This window comes from Pseudophryne corroboree, chromosome 1 (genome assembly GCF_028390025.1).
Source record: "Pseudophryne corroboree isolate aPseCor3 chromosome 1, aPseCor3.hap2, whole genome shotgun sequence".
Taxonomy (NCBI): Eukaryota; Metazoa; Chordata; class Amphibia; order Anura; family Myobatrachidae; genus Pseudophryne; species Pseudophryne corroboree.
In genome coordinates, this window is record NC_086444.1 from 766,240,893 (window position 1) to 766,264,265 (window position 23,373).

Below are 23,373 nucleotides of genomic sequence, written 5' to 3' on the forward strand. Positions count from 1 at the left end.
ACACCCAGCAACACAATTGTCCCTACAATGCCGCATGGGGCAGAAGCTTGACTCCATTTTGGGAAAACTCCACTTGATTCCAAAGACTACACCACATGGCTGAAAGGGGGAGGGGAAAATACCCGGCAGCAGCCATTTTAGATTTGCAGGCCCAAACACATGGCACTCTCTACTACACCACAATCACATAGCAGAAAACACAAGACTCCATTTTATTCCAAAATGTCCAAGCCTCAAAACAATGCATATGTTCTGATTTTACAATTCCAAACAATCTAAATCACCTTTCACAATTTCAATCCAACTTCCTAGAACCATCTTATTAAATCTCCATAGGCAAACAAATACCACAAATGCTATGCTACAGGTTGTCTAATGTTCCACTTCATCACAGACTTCACAGGGCACAAACAAGTTACATTCACACAGCTGCGCAAGCCTCACCATCCCCAAGCCATTTGTTTCTCCAAACCAACCACTCTATGCTTACCCATCATTCCACAACTACCCCACCACAAAACACACATTTAAAACTACTCTATGCCAATAAGCCATGAGATATTGAGATTATGATACTTAGCCTTTTATGCCTGGCGATGATCCAGCCATGCTTCTGAGACCTCTGTTCTGAGTGCACCCACACCACATCTGCTCTCTGTGGCAACCAGCAACACTGACCCCAACCCCCCCCAGACAGGAACTATCCTCCTGTGTGTCTGTTCCTAGGGGAGGGGTCTCTCTCTCTCCTTTGTATATGCTAATCAGGTTCAGCCCTGAAAATCTTAGTAAAGGATTTGCTTGATCATCCATTGTTCCCAACAAAGTGATTTTAGCTTTTATACATTCAATCATATCTATCCGCTACAATGTCCCACAACTTAATAACAAGTATCAAATTAATCTACGCATTGAGCTGGTTGTTTTAATACCAAACATGATGTCTGGTGCTTGATATTATTATAATTATGTACTGTATGAAATAAGTGTCGAATCCATCTCCGTGCCATGTCCGAGCAAATGCGTGTGTTTCCATATATTGCTGTCCTCGCTGCGCATATTTGCAAGTATAGCGACTTAAATGTGTGTGGTTTGTATGCTCTCTCTATGTAATATTTTTTTGACTTTGACAGTCCACCCTTTGGTAGTCACCAATAACTGCCACTTCCTAAAACATTTCAAAAAGAGAAAAATATATGTCATATGTAAATACATTTCTATGATTGGGTAAGGGAGGAGAGAAGAAGGTGGGAAAAAGGTATGACCTAGTGAGATAGCAGAAGTATGTATGTATGAATCCATGTTTGGGGGGTCATGTATCATCGTGCCGTACGTGTTTTAAATCAAGCTTCGAGGTATTGCGAAGTATACATTTGAATTCCTTCTTATCCCGCGGTACGGGTCTGTGGATGGGCTGTCAAACTTTACCGAGCTCTTTTTGGCTTTGGTTGTAACAAAATGGGGGAGCACATTTTAGTTGATGATACATGAATGGGGGAGATATGTGATTGCTGATATCTGTGCCTGTATTCCCTATCGACTATGTGTGTCATTACCTGAGGGTTGTAGAAATGAAGAAAAGACATAATTACGGTAAATGCGGTGGTATTCTATGTCAGGTAAATGAACATTCGTCGATTGAGGTCTTGTTTGGTGTCTGTTGATTGCAGTCTTCTTTGTGCTTTTGCTCATAAGGTGCGAGCAAAAGCTGTCAATGTCCATAGATTTACAAAAGTGTTGGGCTAGCGTAATTTTAAAATTTCTAGGGAAACTGGGGATCCATGGCATAGTTCATCAAAAATCTGTGTATCAGGTTGTCAAACTTCTTCTTTAATCCCTCTGTTGTCTGTATATCGGCTCATCAAATTCCTCGTCCAAGTGGGTCTTGTTACCTTGGAGAAAACGGAAAAACAGGTGAAAGAAACGGACCGTAGAAATCGCATTTTCATCACATCATTGTTTCTACATTTGGGTCATAAATCAAGTCCAGGTTAATTACAGTTTCCTCACTCCTTAAACTCATTACCCTAGTACGATGATTGCACTTCATTAAAGCCTGACCGCATCTAAATATCAATCCAATCGATATGACAACACCTAAGATACATAGGAGAAACTTCCCAACATCCATTATGACTCCTTGAGCCCAGTCTCCTAAACCAGAAAACCAATTTCGCGGGTTCAACCATGACACCCAACCAGTCAGCTCATTACCTACAGCAGCAAGAGTGAGATTGTGTCTCCTGCGAAATTCCCACTTCAATTGGAGAATATCGTCCATCTTCTGGTCTATGACCTCGACCGGATCCTCGGTGCTATTCGTAATATATGTGCAACATTTCACGCCGTATTGTGTTGCCAGTGTGACACAATATCCGCCTGTCACTGCTGTGAGGTAATTGAGAACCATTCTATGCTGTACCAGTTCTGTTTTGTAAGCCTGAAGTTCTCTTCCAGTATACCTAAACGTGTCATCATACATTTCAGTGATATTATCTAACAAATTGGCGAGCGCAGAAATGTATTTATAATTCAGCACTCCTCTAGCGGTGCGGGTGAAATCTAACGCGATTAAGAATTGAATCCCGGTGGATTCACTTATCAGATCAGAGGCCGGATGCTCTGTCTTCTCTATCAGGTGCCTTTTAACAACGTGCTCGTAATGGGTGTGAGTATAAGGAGCTTGGGCACCACGGTGTATGTCTTTCATTTTGTCATGTGATACAGTCATTACTTCAGGCAGTACTTTTCCAATATAACACAATCCTTCAGAGTTTTGGGCAAGCCACTTGTACGCCTTTCTCCCGCATATGAAATATGCATCATTGGGGAGAACATATGGGACGGAGTAGGACATAACCATATTACACACCTTCCATGTGAAATCTCCTAACCCTAATTCTTCCATCTGCTTAGTACACGTATCAGGTTGTACGATATGTGCACAGTATCCTGGTGATACCTCTCCAACTCTAGTAATCCTATTTCCTAAGGTATACCTATACCGGAAAGATTTTCCTCTACCGGCTATGTGGCGTACAAGCTCTGTATCTGTAGGCATTCTATCTGCTCTATGCGAAAAGGTCATGGTTTGGTTACTCCATGACACTTCCCAATTTCCCGGCTTTCGGGGATTGGAGATGTTGAAACATAATAGGGACCTATCCACATGGTATTGGTGGAGCTTCAAACTAGGAGGGCTGGAGATATTAAACCTCCGGTCCACCGGTCTCCCACCATTTAACTCAAGTACCTCCCCTAACGTTAAAGGAAATGGTACTAGCCCTGATTTTCTGTGACCTTGAGGTACTTGAGAGCATACCCAACAATCTGTTTTATTAAGCACACTACCCACTAAAGAGTGATAGTCACTCAAGGGATGCCGGTCCATATGGATATTAAAACTGGATTGGCATTTCTTAATACACCCATCCTCAATGACATTATCACAGAGCCTACAGATACAGTTTTCTTCAGCTAATAATCCTTAAAAGAAAAATGTTTACAAATAACATGGCTGCTAGATCGTTTCCGGTACTCGCCTTTGCTTGGTGATTGGGTTGCTATTGGAAATTTACACCTCCATCTTTATCATCAGGACCTTTCTGGATCCTTTCACGACCTCACTGATACTCTCCCCGGAACAGACTGCTCTGGTCAACATCATGGTCAACAGGAAAATCCAGATCACAGTCTCTTGGGGCAAGTCCATCTTACAGGAGGAGAAAAGAAGAAATTTGTAATGGGGGTACAGAAAATCAGTTTGAGGGGGAGAGAAACTTGTTACGATAATTAGTTCTCTCGTCTTGTTGTTCTTCTTGTTCTGCTGTCTTCTCAAAGGTGCTGTCTCTCAGTCTTCCAAACGAACATTCTGGTGATGCAATATTCCCTCCAAACCAGCGATCTTTCTGTAAGGAGCAAAAATCTTGCATTACCATTTGTCTAACTGATGGGTGACATACCATCTTTAAAACATGAAAGCATGAGTGAGAAGAGAGAGAAAACAACAACAGCAAAAAAAACAAAGAGAGAGAACAATTTATGTGCATGTGTATATTACTTAAATCAACAATAGCCATCAATAGGAAAAGAGAAAAAAAAAAAAACATTTTTCAAACATTTCAAAACACTGTCAGATCATCAGGCTGTCATATCTACATGTCCAATGGTTTCCTTGCGCAGTCCCTCCCCCCAGCACTTCCATATTCCATTGTCTGTATCTGGCCAGAATACATTGGTGCGGATAGGTCATGCTGGGGTTTGGTAGACTTCTGCAAAGACCAAGTATGTATGCAACGTTTGAATCCTACCAATAATCGTCAGAGATGGGGAGAGAGAAAACGAAACATTTCACAGATACATTTACAACGTTTCACCCGGTCATTCCTGTGTTTTCAGGGAATGACCTCCCAATTTATTAACTATAACCTCAGGCTTACCATCAGTCCTAATGATCACCTTTCCTGACTGCACATTATGGGTGTGGGCCAAAATTTTTCCTATATGATCCCTGATTTTAATTTTGTGTGTTATAACTTTGCTCATTTCTTGGTCTAGGGGGTCTGACTTTATGTGGGTTATTACAGTTGCTGGCATAATGCCCTTCTCTTCTACAATTATAACAAATCCTTGGTTTCCTCCAAGTGTCAATGACCTGAGGTCTTGGTTGATTTGATGCCTCCTCAAACGCTCGGATGTTCATCGCCATCAACCGTTCTCCCTGCGCTTCCCTGGTTCTTTGGATATTGCGGTCATGCTCGATAGCGGACTCTCTTAATGCAGCCACCGAGATGCCTCTCCAGTGAGGTATGGAGGTTTGTACCCTGATTTTTTAGTGTGTCTTTTAAGCTGTCCATTAATACAGACACAGCTACCTCTCTGTGGTGTACGTTAGTGTCAATGTCATCTATACCCGTGTACCTAGCCATATCCTGCAGAGCCCGGTGAAAATACTCTGATGCGGATTCACCTTCTTTTTGTTTTATTGTAAAGATTTTATTCCATTTTACTACTGTGGGAAAATATTCTTTCAACTGTAGATTGATTCTTTTTACATTATCTTGGTTATACTCGTTTGTTAGTGGCACTTCCTCATCTAGCTTACAATCAGCGATAAATTTCAATGAATCAACATCGGGGGGTAAACATGCCCTCAAAACTGTCCTCCAATCTTTGTTATTTGGCTCTGCAGTATGTCCTAAGCACTCTAATGTATCTTTGACAAGCAACTAAGTCTTTCCTGGGATCAGGAAATTCAGACAGAATTGTTCTTAATTCTGTTCGGGAAAAAGGGGCAGTACATGGCGATGTTCCTGACGGGGGTGACTCCTGAAGAGTCAGTTTTCCCATTTGGTACTGCAATTACCCTGACAGGATTAATTCCAGTAACGTCATTCTGAATTGATTCTACAATATGAGGTACATTTGTTTGTGCGTAATGTATAATACCATACGTACCTGTGGACACGACCTCACCTGACCCTCCATTAGGGGGTTTGATTACAGTCTTTACCGATTGGGTCGCGTCCACCTGGATGTCTTGTGTGATGGCTTCTGGAAGAGGTGCCGACATCGTTCTGGGCTCACTTTCTTGTTGGTGTTCCTGAGGAAAGTTTGACATGGGGTGCGACTTGCATGGGTTAATAGTTGTACATTCAACAGTATTACAATTATCTTTGTTACATTTATTACACTTATTCTTATCATCTATACTACAGTTGCTAAGAGCGTTTTTATTGTTCACCCTTGTGCTTTTCTCCGCAACCATAATCCCCTCCATTGCCATGTCTCTCCTCTCAGATGAAAGTTAGGTATGTAAGTTACATTTCTCTGCATGTCACTTTCCTGTAGCCATATCTGCAAACAATCATCATTTTTTAACTCGTTGTTTCCAGGATTTTATGAGACCGATCCTCCGCCTTAAATTATGCAACACCTCTAAGTCAAAACTACCTATCCCGGGAAATGGTGCCTTATCCCCCGCAGTCATTCGTGTCCATTCATCACAAAAGGTCTCAGTGTGGGGACCATACCTCCTCCACATTACTAACCGAGCAGACCCTCGGGGTCTGCAAGCCTCTAGAGTCTGAATCCTGACCTCCGACCGTCTCTGTATTGTGCACTTGGCTGCCATTGTGGACCTTTCTAACACAGAAAAACTTCCTAAAATGCACCAAACACAGAACTTCGTTGGAAATCCTTAAAGCTCTTCCACTGAACTTCTTCTGCTCCGGGTATCTCCGGTCCGCCTTCTAGCAGACACGTGTAGCCGTTGCAGGCCCTATCTTTAGAGATTTTCCTGAGAAAATTCCCTTCCTTTTTCTTTACACAAATCACGCTTGCATGTGCTCCCTACAACACGTATGAGGGCAAGATTTACGCATGGATATACGACCTCATATCACGTTGCGTTATTGGTCACACATACAACCGTGCGGTCCAATCGTACCACTTATAGACACTTGTTGCCCATAAATGGTAGGATCATTGGCCAGAGCGTAATACAACGAAAACTTTATCACACTCTGTTGCACGTTTTCACTTTAGGCCGTGCTCATAGATCACACAGATCACAAAGTCCACAAAGCGGGATTCAATACCGTTTTATCACATAGATCACAAAGTCCACAAAGCGGGATTCAATACACTCATACCGTTTTCAACCCACTATCATTCTTATAGTTATCTGATCAGAAAAAAATCATTTCCCGTAGTCTGATAGCTCTCCCCAGAGGTGTTGCAGTAAAGTAAGGTATTTAAACTAAGTTTTGGAAAGCTGAAATCAATTTGTGCTATTTATCGCTTTGCGTTATTTACCGCGTTGCGCTACTTATCGCCTGTTGTTTGAGTTACGGGGGCGTACCCAGACGCTCCGTTGCGTAATATACGCTGCGTGCGTCGGCCTTTGGATTGCGTACGCAAGTCTTTGTTAGAGACACGTGTACGCAAAGCAAAGATCCACCGTAACACAATTTATACTTTTATCAATGTAGATGATCCTTGATCATCTACCACACACCACACTGACTTCGCCTTATCTCCCAGGCAAAAACTGTGTGTTTGTCTACACTTTAACTATATTACCTTTACTCAAACTATTGAAATAGCGGCAAATCTCTCTCAGCACGTTTATCAACTATAAACTGGCAAACAGGAGAGTGACATACGAAAATACACAAATGAAAAGGAAATGCAGATATATATGTGTGCGTGCAAGACAGAAAAATAAACAGTTTTAAAAGACACTAGCGTTTTGCTCTTACCTCCGGTTCCCGGATTCCTTCAGCACCCTTTACCTAAGCGAAGCAGACGCTTATCCCGTCAGCACTACGAGGGATACAACCTCCCGCCCTTTGCTGATGGATAATGTCTGCTGATATTACCTAGTGCAGATATGTGAAGGACTGGACGGCCCCCAATTGATAAAGCTAAATATTTATCGTATATAAAACACTTTAAGAGGTCTAAGAACACTGTACGCTATCTACGTAAGAAGTACCGTAAGGGTACGCAAGTTGCGTAACGATCGCTCAACCGTAGTCGAGACGCTCAAGCGTCACGTTCGCTTACGGCCCAGAGATCACAGGCAGGCACGCTATTGGCTGCCGACTAACGTAATGATTCGCTATAGCGTAGCGGACGCTCGGGACCACGAGGAGATCACCAGCGGTGCAGACGCTTACAACGTTAAACCTTTATATCTATACCTTTAACAACGAAATATACTGTAAACCTTAGTGTGGTGATAACGTGTAAATGCAACCTGGTGTAACCTGATTAACTCACAAGCTGTTTGAGCGTCACCGACGCTCTGAGATTACTTAACACTATAAGGAATACACAGATACCTGGGCTTAGGGTCCAAAACCTATTATATGTATTATAACTATTATACTTGCAAAAGGAATCACAGTACAAATGATACACTACAATATAACATAGACTACCTAACCAGATAACTACACGGGAAATACAATACAATACAATTACGTTTAAGGGAAAATAAGAGAGGAAAAGGAGAAGAGAGAGAGAGAAAGAAATGGCTTACAATAACAAGAAGATCAATATGATTGCAGAGAAAGCTTACACATGTGAGGAACAATCGCTGCGCAGTCAGTCAATGCTGAGAATCTTTGTTTAGAAAGTACTTGAGCTTACCCATGCTGCCTGTCCCTATATACACAACACCCAGCAACACAATTGTCCCTACAATGCCGCATGGGGCAGAAGCTTGACTCCATTTTGGGAAAACTCCACTTGATTCCAAAGACTACACCACATGGCTGAAAGGGGGAGGGGAAAATACCCGGCAGCAGCCATTTTAGATTTGCAGGCCCAAACACATGGCACTCTCTACTACACCACAATCACATAGCAGAAAACACAAGACTCCATTTTATTCCAAAATGTCCAAGCCTCAAAACAATGCATATGTTCTGATTTTACAATTCCAAACAATCTAAATCACCTTTCACAATTTCAATCCAACTTCCTAGAACCATCTTATTAAATCTCCATAGGCAAACAAATACCACAAATGCTATGCTACAGGTTGTCTAATGTTCCACTTCATCACAGACTTCACAGGGCACAAACAAGTTACATTCACACAGCTGCGCAAGCCTCACCATCCCCAAGCCATTTGTTTCTCCAAACCAACCACTCTATGCTTACCCATCATTCCACAACTACCCCACCACAAAACACACATTTAAAACTACTCTATGCCAATAAGCCATGAGATATTGAGATTATGATACTTAGCCTTTTATGCCTGGCGATGATCCAGCCATGCTTCTGAGACCTCTGTTCTGAGTGCACCCACATCACATCTGCTCTCTGTGGCAACCAGCAACACTGACCCCAACCCCCCCCAGACAGGAACTATCCTCCTGTGTGTCTGTTCCTAGGGGAGGGGTCTCTCTCTCTCCTTTGTATATGCTAATCAGGTTCAGCCCTGAAAATCTTAGTAAAGGATTTGCTTGATCATCCATTGTTCCCAACAAAGTGATTTTAGCTTTTATACATTCAATCATATCTATCCGCTACAATGTCCCACAACTTAATAACAAGTATCAAATTAATCTACGCATTGAGCTGGTTGTTTTAATACCAAACATGATGTCTGGTGCTTGATATTATTATAATTATGTACTGTATGAAATAAGTGTCGAATCCATCTCCGTGCCATGTCCGAGCAAATGCGTGTGTTTCCATATATTGCTGTCCTCGCTGCGCATATTTGCAAGTATAGCGACTTAAATGTGTGTGGTTTGTATGCTCTCTCTATGTAATATTTTTTTGACTTTGACAGTCCCTCGCTGCAGTGAGCCTGTTGCCAGCAGGTCTCACTGTAAAATAAAAAACCTAAACTATACTTTCTTCCTAGGAGCTCAGGAGAGCCCCTAGTGTGCATCCAGTTCGGCCGGGCACAGAAATCTAACTGAGGCTTGGAGGAGGGTCATAGGGGGAGGAGCCAGTGCACACCAGATAGTCCTGAATCTTTCTTTAGAGTGCCCAGTCTCCTGCGGAGCCCGTCTATTCCCCATGGTCCTTACGGAGTCCCCAGCATCCACTAGGACGTCAGAGAAAAGATGACTTACCCGCGGTAGCTGTAGATACCAAATCAACAAGGCCGTCACCAAATAAAGTCTTACCTTTATATGGTAGAGATTCCATACTTTTCTTGGAATCAGCATCAGCATTCCATTGTATCTATTTCAGAAGACAAGCTGTCTGCCCATTTTTCGATAGCACTACTTACCCACGCAGACGCAATGACAGGTCTGAGTAGCGTACCTGTGGTCGCATAAATGGACTTCAACATAGTTTCTTGTTTACGATCCACAGGATCTTTAAGGGCCGCCGTGTCAGGTGACGGGAGCGCCACATTTTTAGACAAACGTGACAGGACCTTGTCCACGGTGGGGGGGTGACTCCCACTTTTCCCTATCCGCCGAGGGAAATGGATAAGCTACCGTAATTCTTTTAGGAATCTGAAACTTTTTGTCAAGAGCTTCCCAGAGTTTTTCAAATAGCGTGTTCAGTTCATGAGAGGGAGGAAACGTTACCTCATGTTTCCTTTCCTTATACATACAGACCCTTTTATCAGGGACAGCCGGGTCCTCAGTGATATGTAGTACCTCTTTAACTGCCACAATCATGTACTGAATGCTCTTTGCCAATTTTGGATCTAATCTGGAATCGCTATAGTCGACATTGGAATCAGAGTCCGTGTCGGTATCACTGTCTGCCAACTGGGCCATCGTACGTTTCTGTGACCCTGAGGGGACCTGACTTTGCAATAACATATCTTCTCCAGATTTCTTCCATGCCTGCGTCTGAGACTCAGACTTATCTAGCCTCTTACTAATAAGAGTCACATTAGCATTCAAGGCGTTCAACACATTTATCCAATCTGGCGTCGGCGGTGCCGACAGGGTCCCTCCCCCAGCCGTTTGTGTCCCTAATACAGTCTCCTCCTGGGAAGAGCCTTCAGCCTCAGACATGCCGACACACGTGTACCAAACACCCACAGACACACCAGGCATATAGGGGACAGACCCACAGTAAAGTCTGTCAGAGAGACACAGAGGGAGTTTGCCAGCTAATCACCGGTTCTGAAACACTAAAGAATGCCCCAGACCTGCAGCGCTTTTAAATTAAACATATATTGCACCAGTATTTCTGTGCCCCCCCCCCCCCCCGTTTTGCACCTTGATACTTATTCAGAAGTGTGAGGAAGGACCAGTGTCTCTGCAGCCTGTGTAGGGGAATATGGCGCTGAGCTGTGTGAGCTGTGAGGACGAAGCTCCACCCCCTTAATGGCGCCCATCAGTCCCGCTTTTTTTAAATATATATTTATATTGGTGGGGGTTAGGACAGTGCCTAGGCACTTATGTCCCCTCTTGCCAGTTTAATTCTGAGGCTTTTCTGCTGCCCAGGGCGCCCTGCACCCTGTAGTGCTGCTGTGTGTGTGGGAGCATGGCGCGCAGCGTGCGATCGCTGTGCGGTACCTCAGAATGCCGTCACTGAAGTCTTCTTGACCTTCTTCTACTCACCTGTCTTCTGCTCTGTAAGGGGGGTGACGGCCGGCTCTGGGAACGAGCATCTAGGCGTATCTAGCGATCAAACCCTCAGGAGCTAATGGTGACCTGTAGCCAGAAGCAAAGCCTTTGAACTCACTGGAAGTAGGTCATACTTGTTTCCCCTTAGTCCCACGAAGCAGGGAGACTGTTGCCAGCAGTCTCCCTGAAAATAAAAAACCTAACAAAAGTATTTTTCAGAGAAACTCAGTAGAGCTCCTCAGAGTGCATCCAGTCTGCCTGGGCACAATTCTAAAACTGGAGTCTGGAGGAGGGGCATATTAGCGGGAGGAGACAGTTCACACCCTTTCAAAGTCTTAAAGTGCCCATGTCTCCTGCGGATCCCGTCTATACCCCATGGTTCTATGATGACCCCAGCATCCTCTAGGACGTATGAGAAATATTTATTTCTGTTACTTTATCACATTTCAGGAAAACAAGTTTCATTAACTAGGAGGCATAAAACCTGTGGGGAGGGGGGGACCTACTTACTGATTTATGGGTAGCATAATTAGATTATATCTTGGCCCCCTCAACCTAAATATGTTCTGAACCCCCCCTTCCCAGGCTCAAACATACTGTACATAGAGATATAGACACACACATATTTTCTCCCTATCCAGTCTAGCAGTAGGTCATCGTGTTCTTACAGCACTTCCAGGACCCCTTCCATTACTCTGCTCCTTAGTAAATGTGCAGCAAAGGTGACACTGGTGGTGACGTCACCACCTCCCCGGCAACAGAATCGTGAGAGCATCACTACAGCTCAGCCAGGTCACGTGACGTCACTGGCGCGCCCGGCAGCTCCCGGCCTGAGCGAACGTCGTCGTCATCTGGCGGCGCCCAGCGAAGGACTCCCTGAAAGAGAGGCCGCGGGAAGAGGAGGTAAGCACCGCCTGGGTGCCGGGAGCTGGGGTCCGCGCCCCGGGGGAGGCAGCTGTCAGTCACACGGTGGGATGTTTGTCCGCCTGCCTTAGCTTTGAGTTTCATTAGTGTGCATCGGGGCTGTGCGTGTCCCTGTGCCGGGCTAAGCCGGAGAGCACAACACGCCGGCTGTAGCATTTTGACGGACAATGTAACGATCCCAGTCAGTGTTGCACAGCAGTGTCAGAGCAGCATAAGGGCCACAGGCCGTGTACACAGACACAATGACAGGGAAACACGTCTGGACACTTGCTCTTTGTATTTCGCCGTAGCAGTTCTGCAGTGGCTGGTCATTTTATACCTGGCCTCATACATGTAGAAGCTACTGATGTCACAGATACACATGTAACCGCACCATTGCCTTCACAGAACATGAGATGTGTAATGTTTCTGCATTGTATGTGTGCCAGCTATTGTTCAGTTTGTCAGGCCCTGTACTGCTGCGCCCTGTGACAGGACCACTGACAGGAAGCCTGTGTGGAGTAGCTCTGCTACATAAGCTGTCTACTAGCCATTGTCTTAATGGACCTTTTAAATTATGTTCAATTCATTTTGAGGACTATCTATATATGCAGCTGTCTGGTTTCGACTTCGATTGAGAGTTTCTGAAACACAGATGCAGAAATACAGCGCGATAGTGTTTTAAATGAAGAAGAGAATGTGTTTAATATAATTTCTCTTACGTCCTAGAGGATGTTGGGGTCCATATTAGTACCATGGGGTATAGATGGGTCCACCAGGAGCCATTGGCACTTTAAGAGTTTGAGAGTGTGGGCTGGCTCCTCCCTCTATGCCCCTCCTACCAGACTCAGTTTAGAAAATGTGCCCGGAGGAGCTGGTTACAGCTAGGGGAGCTCTACAGAGATTTCTTGGTAAAAGTTTCTTAGAGTTTTTATTTTACTGGGAGGCTGCTGGCAACAGCCTCCCTGCATCGAGGGACTGAGGGGGGGAGCAGTGTCCGCCCTGCGGGGTCTGAGCCACTGTCTCCGCTGACTGGACACTGAGCTCCAGAGGGGATAGATGGCTCCCCGCCGCAGGGGAACACTCACCCCGGCAGCATGCCGCCACCCCCTTGCAGAGCTGAAGTGTGGCGAGTTAGTCACCGCCCCCCTTAACAAGCGGGGGGTCGGTGTGAAGATGGCGGTTACAGGGTAGGAGCGCAGTATTAACTGCGCTCCCGGACGGCTCAGCGGTACCTAGGTGCGGCGCTGTGAGTGGCGCCCTGAGCCAGTGCCTGACCCTACACTGATCAAATCCAGCCTGTCGGGGTCTGCGGCTCTCAGCCAGCACACAAAACCTCAGGCCAGTATAATCTATGAAGAGCTGGAAGACATTGCCTATATGGGGGCGGAGCTTCTCAGAGCAGACCCAGCAGTGTTTCAGCACCATTTTCCTGCCTGCAGTCGGATGCAAGTGGAAGAACAGTCCCTCCAGTTCAACTCCAGCTATCTGTACGGTACCAGGGGGTTGTAGAAGGGAGGGGAGGCTGTGTAAGACTGTGTCACCTATTAAGGGACACTGTCAGCGCTGGCTTAGGGTCTCCCTATACCTATAATAGCGCTGTGTGTGGGTTGACTCCAATCTATGTGTCTCTGCCATTCTTGAGGGGGAAATTCTGTCTGCCCTGTCCCCTGTGTGTATGTGGGGTGTATCAGCAAACAGGTCTAGAGGATTTCTCTTCTCAGGAAAATCCCATCTGATGTAATCAGGATTGCACTGTTGTAGCGCAGATCCCAGCTAGAGAACCGGACTGGTTAGCCTCTCTTAGGGGGACTATTTCTCAGATTTCTGAGAGGGTTGCAAGAACTGAGCATGCAACTCAGGTATTGCAATCCTCTATGGTTGTATGGTCTGATACTGCTTCCTCGGGGTCCCCTGTGGTTCATCCTCACAAACGTGCACTTGCCAAGATTATGCAGGATTACACGGACACCGACTCTGACACTGGTGACGGGGATATATCGAAGGGGACGGCATCACTTGCTAAGGGGGTGCAGTTGATGATTGAGGCCATACGGGATGTGTTGCAGATTTCTGACACACCTCCTGAGCAGGTAGAGGAGGCCTTCTTCACGGACAGTAAGAAGGCCCCTCTCACCTTCCCAGCATCTAAGGAATTAAATGCTATATTTGAAAAGGGCCTGGGAAAATCTGGAGAAAAAATTCCAGATCCCTAAGAGGGTCTTGGTTGCTTTTCCATTCCCAAAGGATGATAGAAAAAAATGGGAGTCTCCGCCTATAGTTGACGCCTCTGTCTCCAGGCTGTCAAAACAAGTTGTTTTACCAGTCCCGGCATCTACCGCGTTGAAGGATCCGGCAGATCGCAAGGTGGATGCTACGTTCAAATCCATATACACGGCTTCAAGGGCTATACTGCGCCTACTATTGCCTGTGCATGGATTTCTAAAGCTATAGCCAGGTGGTCAATCACTCTGCAGGAGGATTTGACTACGATGGATAAAGGTGACGTTGATTTATTTTTACGTAACATTCAGGATTCTGCAGTGTTCCTGGTAGATTCCATGAAGGACCTGGGTTCCATGGCTGCGGGGATCTCCTCCATGTCCATCTCGGCTCGCAGGGGTCTCTGGCTGCGCCAATGGTCTGCGGATGCGGAATCCAGGAAAAGTGTGGAGGGCCTACCCTATACAGGTCAGTCTTTGTTTGGGGAGGCGCTGGATGCGTGGATTGCCACGGCTACCGCGGGTAAGTCTCCTTTTCTTCCCTCAGTCGCATCGGCTACGAAGAAGCCTTTTACACCAGCCACGTCACAGTCCTTTCGGCCCGCGATGCTTAGAAAAGAACAAGCCTTCTTACACCTTCTTCAGAGGTGGTCGTGCTAAAGGAAAAAAGCCTGCTCCCATAGGTTCCCAAGAGCAGAAGCCTGCTTCTGGTGCCTCCAAGTCCTCCGCATGACGGTGGACTGCACAGCCTGGAGGAGGGTCAGGTGGGAGCAAGACTCCGGCATTTCAGCCATGTCTGGGTGACGTCTGGCCTGGACTCTTGGATACAGGATATAGTGTCCAGGGGGTACAGACTGGAGTTTCAAACTCTCCCACCTCACCCTTTCTTCAAATCAGGCTTGCCGGCTCTGCCGGCAGACAGAGCAATTCTTCTGGAAGCTATCCGAAAATTGGTAGTGTCCATGGTCATTGTTCCAGTTCCGCCTCATCAGTGGAACAAAGGTTACTATGCAAACCTTTTCGTGGTACCGAAGCCGGATGGTTCGGTACGGCCAATTCTGAACTTAAAGTCTTCGAACCCTTATCTCAGGGAGTTCAAGTTCAAGATGGAGTCTCTGAGAGCTATCATCTCAAGGATGACAGAGGGGGAGTTCCTGGTGCCCCTGGACATCAAGGATGCGTACCTCCACATTCCTATTTGGTCGCCGCATCGGGCATATCTCAGGTTTGCACTGTTCGATCACTATCAGTTTCAGGCACTGCCGTTCGGTCTCTCCACGGCACCGAGGGTCTTCGCCAAGGTGATGGCAGAGATGATGGTTCTCCTCCGTAAGCAGGGGGTGAACATAATTCCGTATCTGGACGATCTCCTGATCAAGGCGTCGTCCAGGGAGAAGTTGTTGTTAAAATCCATTGCTCTCACGACACATCTGCTCAAGGAGCATAGTTGGATCCTGAACCTTCCAAAGTCTCATCTGGAGCCGACAAGGAGGCTGTCTTTCCTGGGGATGATCCTAGACAAGGAGGTGCAGAGGGTGTTTCTCCAGGTGGAGAAAGCATTGGTGATTCAAACAATGGTCCGGGATGTTTTGAAGCCTTCCCGGGTATTGGTTCATCAGTGCATCCGCCTTCTGGGACAGATGGTTGCCTCCTACGAGGCTCTGCAGTACGGAAGGTTTCATGCTCGATCCTTTCAGCTGGATCTCTTGGACCAGTGGTCGGGATCTTACCTACACATGCACCAGAGGATACGTCTGTCATCAAAAGCCAGGATTTCACTCCTCTGGTGGCTACAACTACCACACTTTCTGGAAGGCCGAAGGTTCGGAGTTCAGGACTGGATCCTTCTAACCACGGATGCAAGTCTAAGAGGTTGGGGAGCAGTGGCTCAGGGGTAAACCTTCCAAGGAAGGTGGTCGAATCAAGAATCCCTTCTCCCAATAAACATCCTGGAGCTAAGGGCCGTATACAACGGCCTTCTTCAAGCAGCACACCTTCTACAGTATCGAGCTGTTCAGGTGCAGTCGGACAACGTAACCACAGTGGCCTACATAAACTGACAAGGCGGAACGAAGAGCAGGGCTGCAATGTCAGAGGTGTCAAGAATCCTTCTCTGGGCAGAAAGACACGCGGTCGCGATGTCAGCAATCTTCATTCCAGGAGTAGACAACTGGGAAGCAGACTTCCTCAGCAGACACGATCTCCATCCAGGAGAGGGGGGCCTCCATCCGGAGGTGTTCGAGGAGGTAACCGATTGGTGGGGGGTTCCTCACATAGACATGATGGCCTCCCGCCTCAACAAGAAGCTGCGGAGGTACTGTTCTCGGTCGAGAGACCAGCAGGCAGTGGCGGTGGACACACTGGTAACACCGTGGGTGTTCACGTCAGTGTATGTGTGCCCTCCACTTCCTCTGATTCCAAAAGTTCTTCAACTTGTAAAAAGAACAAAGGTTCTGACAATCCTCATTGCTCTGGACTTGCCAAGGAGGGCTTGGTACGCGGTTCTGCTGAATCTTCTGCTGGAAGATACACGGCCCTTACATCTTCGGGAGGATCTGCTGCTGCAGGGGCCGTTCGCTTATCAAGACTTACCACGGCTACGTTTGACGGCATGGCGGTTGAGCGCCAGATCTTAGCTCGGATGGGCATTCCGAGCGAGGTGATTCCTACCCTGATACAGGCTAGGAAGAGAGTAACGTCTAAACATTACCGTTCCATTTGGAAAAAATGTGTCTTGGTGTGAATCCAAAAAATACCTGCGGTGGAGTTTCAACTTGAACGTTTTCTCCTTTTCGTGCAAGCAGGTGTGGATATGGGCCTGAGATTGGGCTCCATCAAGGTTCAGATCTCAGCTTTGTCCATTTTCTTCCAAAAACAATTGGCTGCCCTCCCTGAGATTCAGACCCTTTTGAAAGGGTTTCTGCACATCCAGCCTCCCTTTGTGGCGCCCACGGCACCCTGGGATCTTGATGTGGTATTACAGTTCCTGCAATCGGATTGGTTTGAGCCTCTACAGGAGGCTGAAGTCAAGTTTCTCACGTGGAAGGCGGTCACTTTGTTGGCCTTAGCTTCTACTCGACGCATGTCGGAATTGGGGGCTTTGTCCTGTAAAAGTCCCTATCTGATCTTCCATGAGGATAGGGCGGAACTCAGGACTTGTCCGCAGTTCCTGCCTAAGGTTGTTTCAGCCTTTCATATCAACCAACTTATTGTGGTGCCAGTGGCTACTGACCAGTGACGTGCGGTGAGGTGAGGCAGAGCCTTTCCTGTCATACTTCTATTTAAACCAGAGTTTTGATTGAATAAAGTATATGAAAAATGCTAATAATTTGTTTGAAATATTTTCTCTGCATTATTCTAATAATTTTTATAGCCAAAACTGTGGAGTAAAAAGTCCATGGTAGGTGAGGCAGTGCCTCACCTGCTTATCTTTTCAGCACATCTCTGATCAAAACTCATCAAATTCTGAAGAGTTTATACTGCTGTACCTGTGTATAATTCCCAGATGTACCCTTTGGCTCATATATTGCATATAAATCTGGCTATGAGGTTAGCCAGTGCCTCCTGAGCCATTTAGCTCACCGCACGTCCCTGCTACTGACTCCTCAATTGCTTCAAAGGCCTTGGATGTTGTGAGGGCTTTTAAGATTTATGTGAGGAAAACGGCTCGTCAAAGAAAATCTGACTCTCTGTCCTCCTATGATCCCCAGAAAATTGGGTGTCCTTCTAAGCAGTCGATTTCACGCTGGATCAGGTTCACCATCCAGCATGCATATGCTACGGCAGGGTTTCCGTGTCCAAAATCTGTAAAGACCCACTCTACTCGTAAGGTGGGCTCTTCCTGGGCAGCTGCGCGGGGTGTCTCGGCTGTACAGCTTTGCCGAGCTGCTACTTGGTCTGGGTCGAACATGTTTGCTAACTTTTACAAGTTCGATACTTTGGCCTCTGATGACCTCAAGATTGGTCAAGCAGTTTTGCTGGAGCCTCCGCGCTCTCCCTCCCGTTTTGGGAGCTTTGGTACATCCCTATGGTACTAATATGGACCCCAGCATCCTCTAGTACGTAAGAGAAAATAGGATTTTAATTGCCTACCGGGAAATCCTTTTCTCGTAGTCCGTAGAGGATGCTGAGGTCCATATTAGTACCATAGCGCTTCGTTTTCCTGCTGTGGTTATTTAGTTCAGTACTGTCTGGTTCCTAGGTTAGTTCTGCGTTCTTTACTGTTTCCGTACTGTTTCAGCTGTTGCTGAGTTTTCCGGCATGTTGGCCGGATTTGCCTGTTGTGTGAGCTGGTATGAATCTCGCCACTATCTGAGGTTTTCCTTCTCTCAAAGTATGTTGTCTCCTGCTGCACAGTTTCTGTATCCGTTCACATGGTCGACAGTCATTAGGTCGACATTGACATGGTCGACATGGACACATGGTCGACATGAGTTTTTTAACTTTTTTTCCTTTTGGGGAACTTTTCCATACTTTACGATCCACGTGGACTACGATTGGAACGGTAATCTGTGCCGAGTGAAGCGAAGGCACCATGCCCGAAGCATGGCGAGCGAAACGACCCATGTTAGGGGACGCGGTGCACTAATTGGGGTTTCCAGTCACTTTACGCAAAAAACGACACCAAAAAAAGTAAACTCGTGTCGACCTTTTATGTGTCGACCATTTTCATGTGTCGACCATGTCAATGTCGACCAATAGTGGTCGACCTAATGACTGTCGACCATAACATGGTCGACCATTCATACCGGAACCCACAGTTTCTAGACTGAGTCTGGTAGGAGTGGCATAGAGGTAGGAGCTAGCCCACACTATTAAACTCTTAAAGTGCCAATGGCTCCTAGTGGACCCGTATATACCCTATGGTACTAATATGGAACCCAGCATCCTCTACGGACTACGAGAAAAGGATTTACCGGTAGGTAATTAAAATACTGTTTATTTTCAACTCTATGCATGAATATAAAATCTGTGACTTAGGGCTTTCAAAACGATCCACAGGTTTGTCGCAAAAGAAATACCTTTTAATGATTCCAGCTATAGTGATCACTCTAAAAGTATGTGCACACGGCGAGATTTTTACTTGTGATTTTGATTATATAGTCAAAATCTCAAGGAAAGTTAGTGCAGATCGCAAGGTGAAAGTCCTCCTTGCGATCCTGATGCATGGTCCTGCGCGGTCTGTATCGCAAGCCTAGATAGATTGTGCAGGCTCGTGTAAAAGATAGTCAAAATTGATAGCCAAAATCGCACAGAGCCAGTATCACAAGCACAGTCATCTATGCTTGCGATACCAACCACAGGGGCAGATGTATTAACCTGGAGAAGGCATAAGGAAGTGATAAACCAGTGATATGTGCAAGGTGATAAACACACCAGCCAATCAGCTCCCATATGTAAATTACAGTTAGGATCTGATTGGCTGGTACATTATCACCTTGCACTTAACACTGGTTTATCACTTCCTTAATGCCTTCTCCAGGTTAATACATCTGCCCCACAGTCCCTTTTAGGGCAGGGTGCTGATTACAGAGGAAGGCTTTTTTTTTTCATTTTGGAGGGCATATTTTTGATGCGATGAGTTGCTACAGATACAATGGGCAGACAGCGAGCAATGTACAGTATATATTAATAGTTTTTAAATACTTATGTGTATTTTGTGACCCCACACACAAAATATATTTAAATAATCCACCCCCGCCACCCCACAATATTGAAAACATTTTTGCATTCCTAAGTTTTTTGTACATCCGCAGCATTTTGTCACTGCATATCCCTTGACTACATCACATGTATATCCCTGGTCTTTCTCTAGCGAAACACCAGTATTTTGTGGCTCACTTAATACCCAATGACACAGAATGTAGTAATACTTTGTCAAACTACGCACCCGCTACCCGTAGGGACTAAGATAAGCTTTGCCACGAATAGCTGCGTTCTACTATGTGTGCCCATCGCGGGTAAGATGATGTACGTATCTGTATGTATATATGTAGATGTATGTACTTATATACAGTATGACAGTATGGATGGTGTGGTGGTTGGCGTTGCTGCCTCACAGCAGTAGGGTTGTGGGTTCTGTTCCCGCTGCGGCCCTGGCTGTGTGATTGTCTGTTCTCCCATAGCTTGTGTTTCCACAGGGTGCTGTGGTTTCCTCCAACACTCCAAGGGTGTAATGGTGGATTGATTGGTTCCCAATAAAAATTACCCCTAGTGTGTGTACATGGACAGACTGGACGGGCCAATTGGTTCTTATCTGCCATCACATTCTAACACTAGTGACTGAACCCAACCACTAAACCCACTCTAATAGCCATTCTAATCCAGTAAACTAACCCATACCCAAACAAAAAGGGAAGACTGGATGGGCCATATGGTTCTTATTTTCTGTTAAATTCTGTGTTAACAGGATTAAGGTCATTCCGTATCAAATCAACACGCTTTTTGTTAAAATTTTAATTCACCCTGCTCAGATTTTGTTCAGATTTGGTAAATGGAGAGTAAATATGTAGTCTAAGAAAAATTCAAAATTTTATTTAAATATCTCATGCCGTTTCCAAACTTGGCTATGTAAAGTTTTCAATAATCTGTCAAACACACAACAATCATATTTTCAAATTGCCATAGCAGCTCTCCTACTTAGGATACAAAGATGGGAGTGGTGTAATTGAATTGTTCTTGTATGCCTTTTCCTTTGTTATACAACACAATAGGCTTTGTGAGAAAAAACTTTTTCCAAATTCAAACTAAAATTTTTGATCACGATTACAGTTTCTCAAAAAGTGCGTTGACAAAAAAGTAAAAAAAAAAAAAAAAATAGGAAATAGTCTATACTAATGTTAAATGTTTGTCAAAATTTATAGGTGGGAGGATAATGGGTTCATAGTTAAAAATAATTTTAAAGCAAGGTAGTTTATTAAAAAAAGACCGGTATATTAAAAATAGTAATAGGTAATAATAGATTTGATGGCTTTATTAGTTTAATTATATAAAGCAAGTTGAATAGAAATACTTGACCTTATATTAGTCAGTCAACAGTGTTAGCTGCAGATAGTTTGACAGTGCCTCAGTGGTTTTCAAAGTGTCATCAGAAACGTTACATAAATTCTTCCAGTTTGAGTTATAGGGGTATATGCAATTCACGGCGAATCGCGGCAATTTTTCGCCGTTTTTTAATTCGACTTAATTCGACAGGTGAATTCCGGAAGGTGGCTTCCGGAATTCACCATATTCAATGAAAAACGGATTCGCCAGAATCGCGGGCGAAAATCGGCCGATTTGGCGGATTTTGCCGCGATTTTAAAAAACTGGAAAAAACGGGAAAAACCCGGAAAAAAAAATGGCGTGGGGTCCCCCCTCCAAAGCATAACCAGCCTCGGGCTCTTCGAGCTGGTCCTGGTTCTAAAAATGCAGGGGAAAAATTGGGCAGGGATCCCCCGTATTTTTAAAACCAGCACCGGGCTCTGCGCCTGGTGCTGGTGCCAAAATTACGGGGGACAAAAAGAGTAGGGGTCCCCCGTATTTTTAACACCAGCATCGGGCTCCACTAGCTGGACAGATAATGCCACAGCCGGGGGTCACTTTTATGCCGTGCCCTGCGGCCGTGGCATTAAATATCCAACTAGTCACCCCTGGCCGGGGTACCCTGGGGGAGTGGGGACCCCTACAATCAAGGGGTCCCCCCCCCCAGCCACCCAAGGGCCAGGGGTGAAGCCCGAGGCTGTCCCCCCCCCCATCCAATGGGCTGCGGATGGAGGGGCTGATAGCCTTTTGTGATAATAAAAAGATATTGTTTTTTCCAGTAGTACTACAAGTCCCAGCAAGCCTCCCCTGCAAGCTGGTACTTGGAGAACCACAAGTACCAGCATGCGGGAGAAAAACGGGCCCGCTGGTACCTGTAGTACTACTGGAAAAAAAATACCCAAATAAAAACAGTACACACACACCTTGATAGTAAAACTTTATTACACACTACCGACACACACATACTTACCTATGTTGACACGCCGACTGCCACGGTCTCCGACGATCCGAGGTACCTGTGAAAAAATTATACTCACCTTCCAGCCTCCAGAGGTACATCCAGGTCCAGAGATAATCCACGTACTTGGCAAAACAAAAAAACGAACACCGATCCATACCGGACTAAGAAAGGGGTCCCATGCTTTCACATCAGACCCCTTTCTCCCGAATCCCGGGACATCACGTGACTCCTGTCACTGAAGTCCCTTCAGCCAATCAGGAAGCGCTACTTCCGTGGCGCTCATCTGATTGGCTGTGCGCTGTCTGTGCTGTGACAGCGCATCGCAAAGCCGCTCCATTACTTTCAATGGTGGGAGCTTTGCGGGTAGCGGTGGGGTTAACCCGCGGTCAGCCGCTGACCGGCGGGTGACCTCACTGCTAGCCGCTAAGTTCCCACCATTGAATATAATGGACTGGGCTGTGCGATGCGCTGTCTGCTCAGACGCGCAGAGCCAATCAGATGAGCGCAACAAAGTTGCGCTTCCTGATTGGCTTTAGAGACCTTTCTGTGACAGCTGTCACTGACAGGTCTCTCTGCATTCGGGGATAGGGGTCTCATGTGTCAGCATGGGACCCCTTTCAGTCCGTTTGGTCGGGTATTTGCGTTTTGTTTTTTTCTACAAGTACGTGGATTTATCTCTGGACCATGGCTGAGGTGAGTATATTGATCTTTTATTTTCAGGTACCCCTGGATTCTACATGGAGAAGAGGACAGATGTCGGCGTGTGAACATAGGTAAGTATGTGTGTGTCGACGTATGAAATAAAGTTTTACTTTCACGATGTGTGTGTCCTGTTTTTATTTGGGTATTTTTTTTCCAGTAGTACTACAGGTACCAGCGGGCCCGTTTTTCTCCCGCATGCTGGTACTTGTGGTTCTCCAAGTACCAGCTTGCGGGGGAGGCTTGCTGGGACTTGTAGTACTGCTGGAAAAAACAATATTCTTTTCATGATCGCAAAAGGCTATCAGCCCCCCCATCCGCAGCCCATTGGATGGGGGGGGACTGCCTCGGGCTTCACCCCTGGCCCTTGGGTGGCTGGGGGGAGGGACCCCTTGATTGAAGGGGTCCCCACTCCCCCAGGGTACCCCGGCCAGGGGTGACTAGTTGGATATTTAATGCCACGGCCGCAGGGCACGGCATAAAAGTGACCCCCGGCTGTGGC

General features: G+C 45.9%; 1 protein-coding gene across 2 annotated transcripts in view; it reads left to right on the forward strand.

Moving 5' to 3' along the window:
• Positions 1 to 11,802: 11,802 nt before the first annotated feature.
• SMARCAD1 (SWI/SNF-related, matrix-associated actin-dependent regulator of chromatin, subfamily a, containing DEAD/H box 1) overlaps positions 11,803 to 23,373 on the forward strand; it is a 337,899-nt gene continuing 326,328 nt past the window's right edge. Inside the window, exon 1 of one of the 2 annotated variants that reach the window (XM_063917359.1) lies at positions 11,803 to 11,966. The gene's annotated coding sequence lies outside the window, so the exon portion shown is untranslated. Of the gene's footprint in view, positions 12,033 to 23,373 lie in introns of both variants that reach the window. The other variant, XM_063917366.1, reaches the window with a different exon arrangement.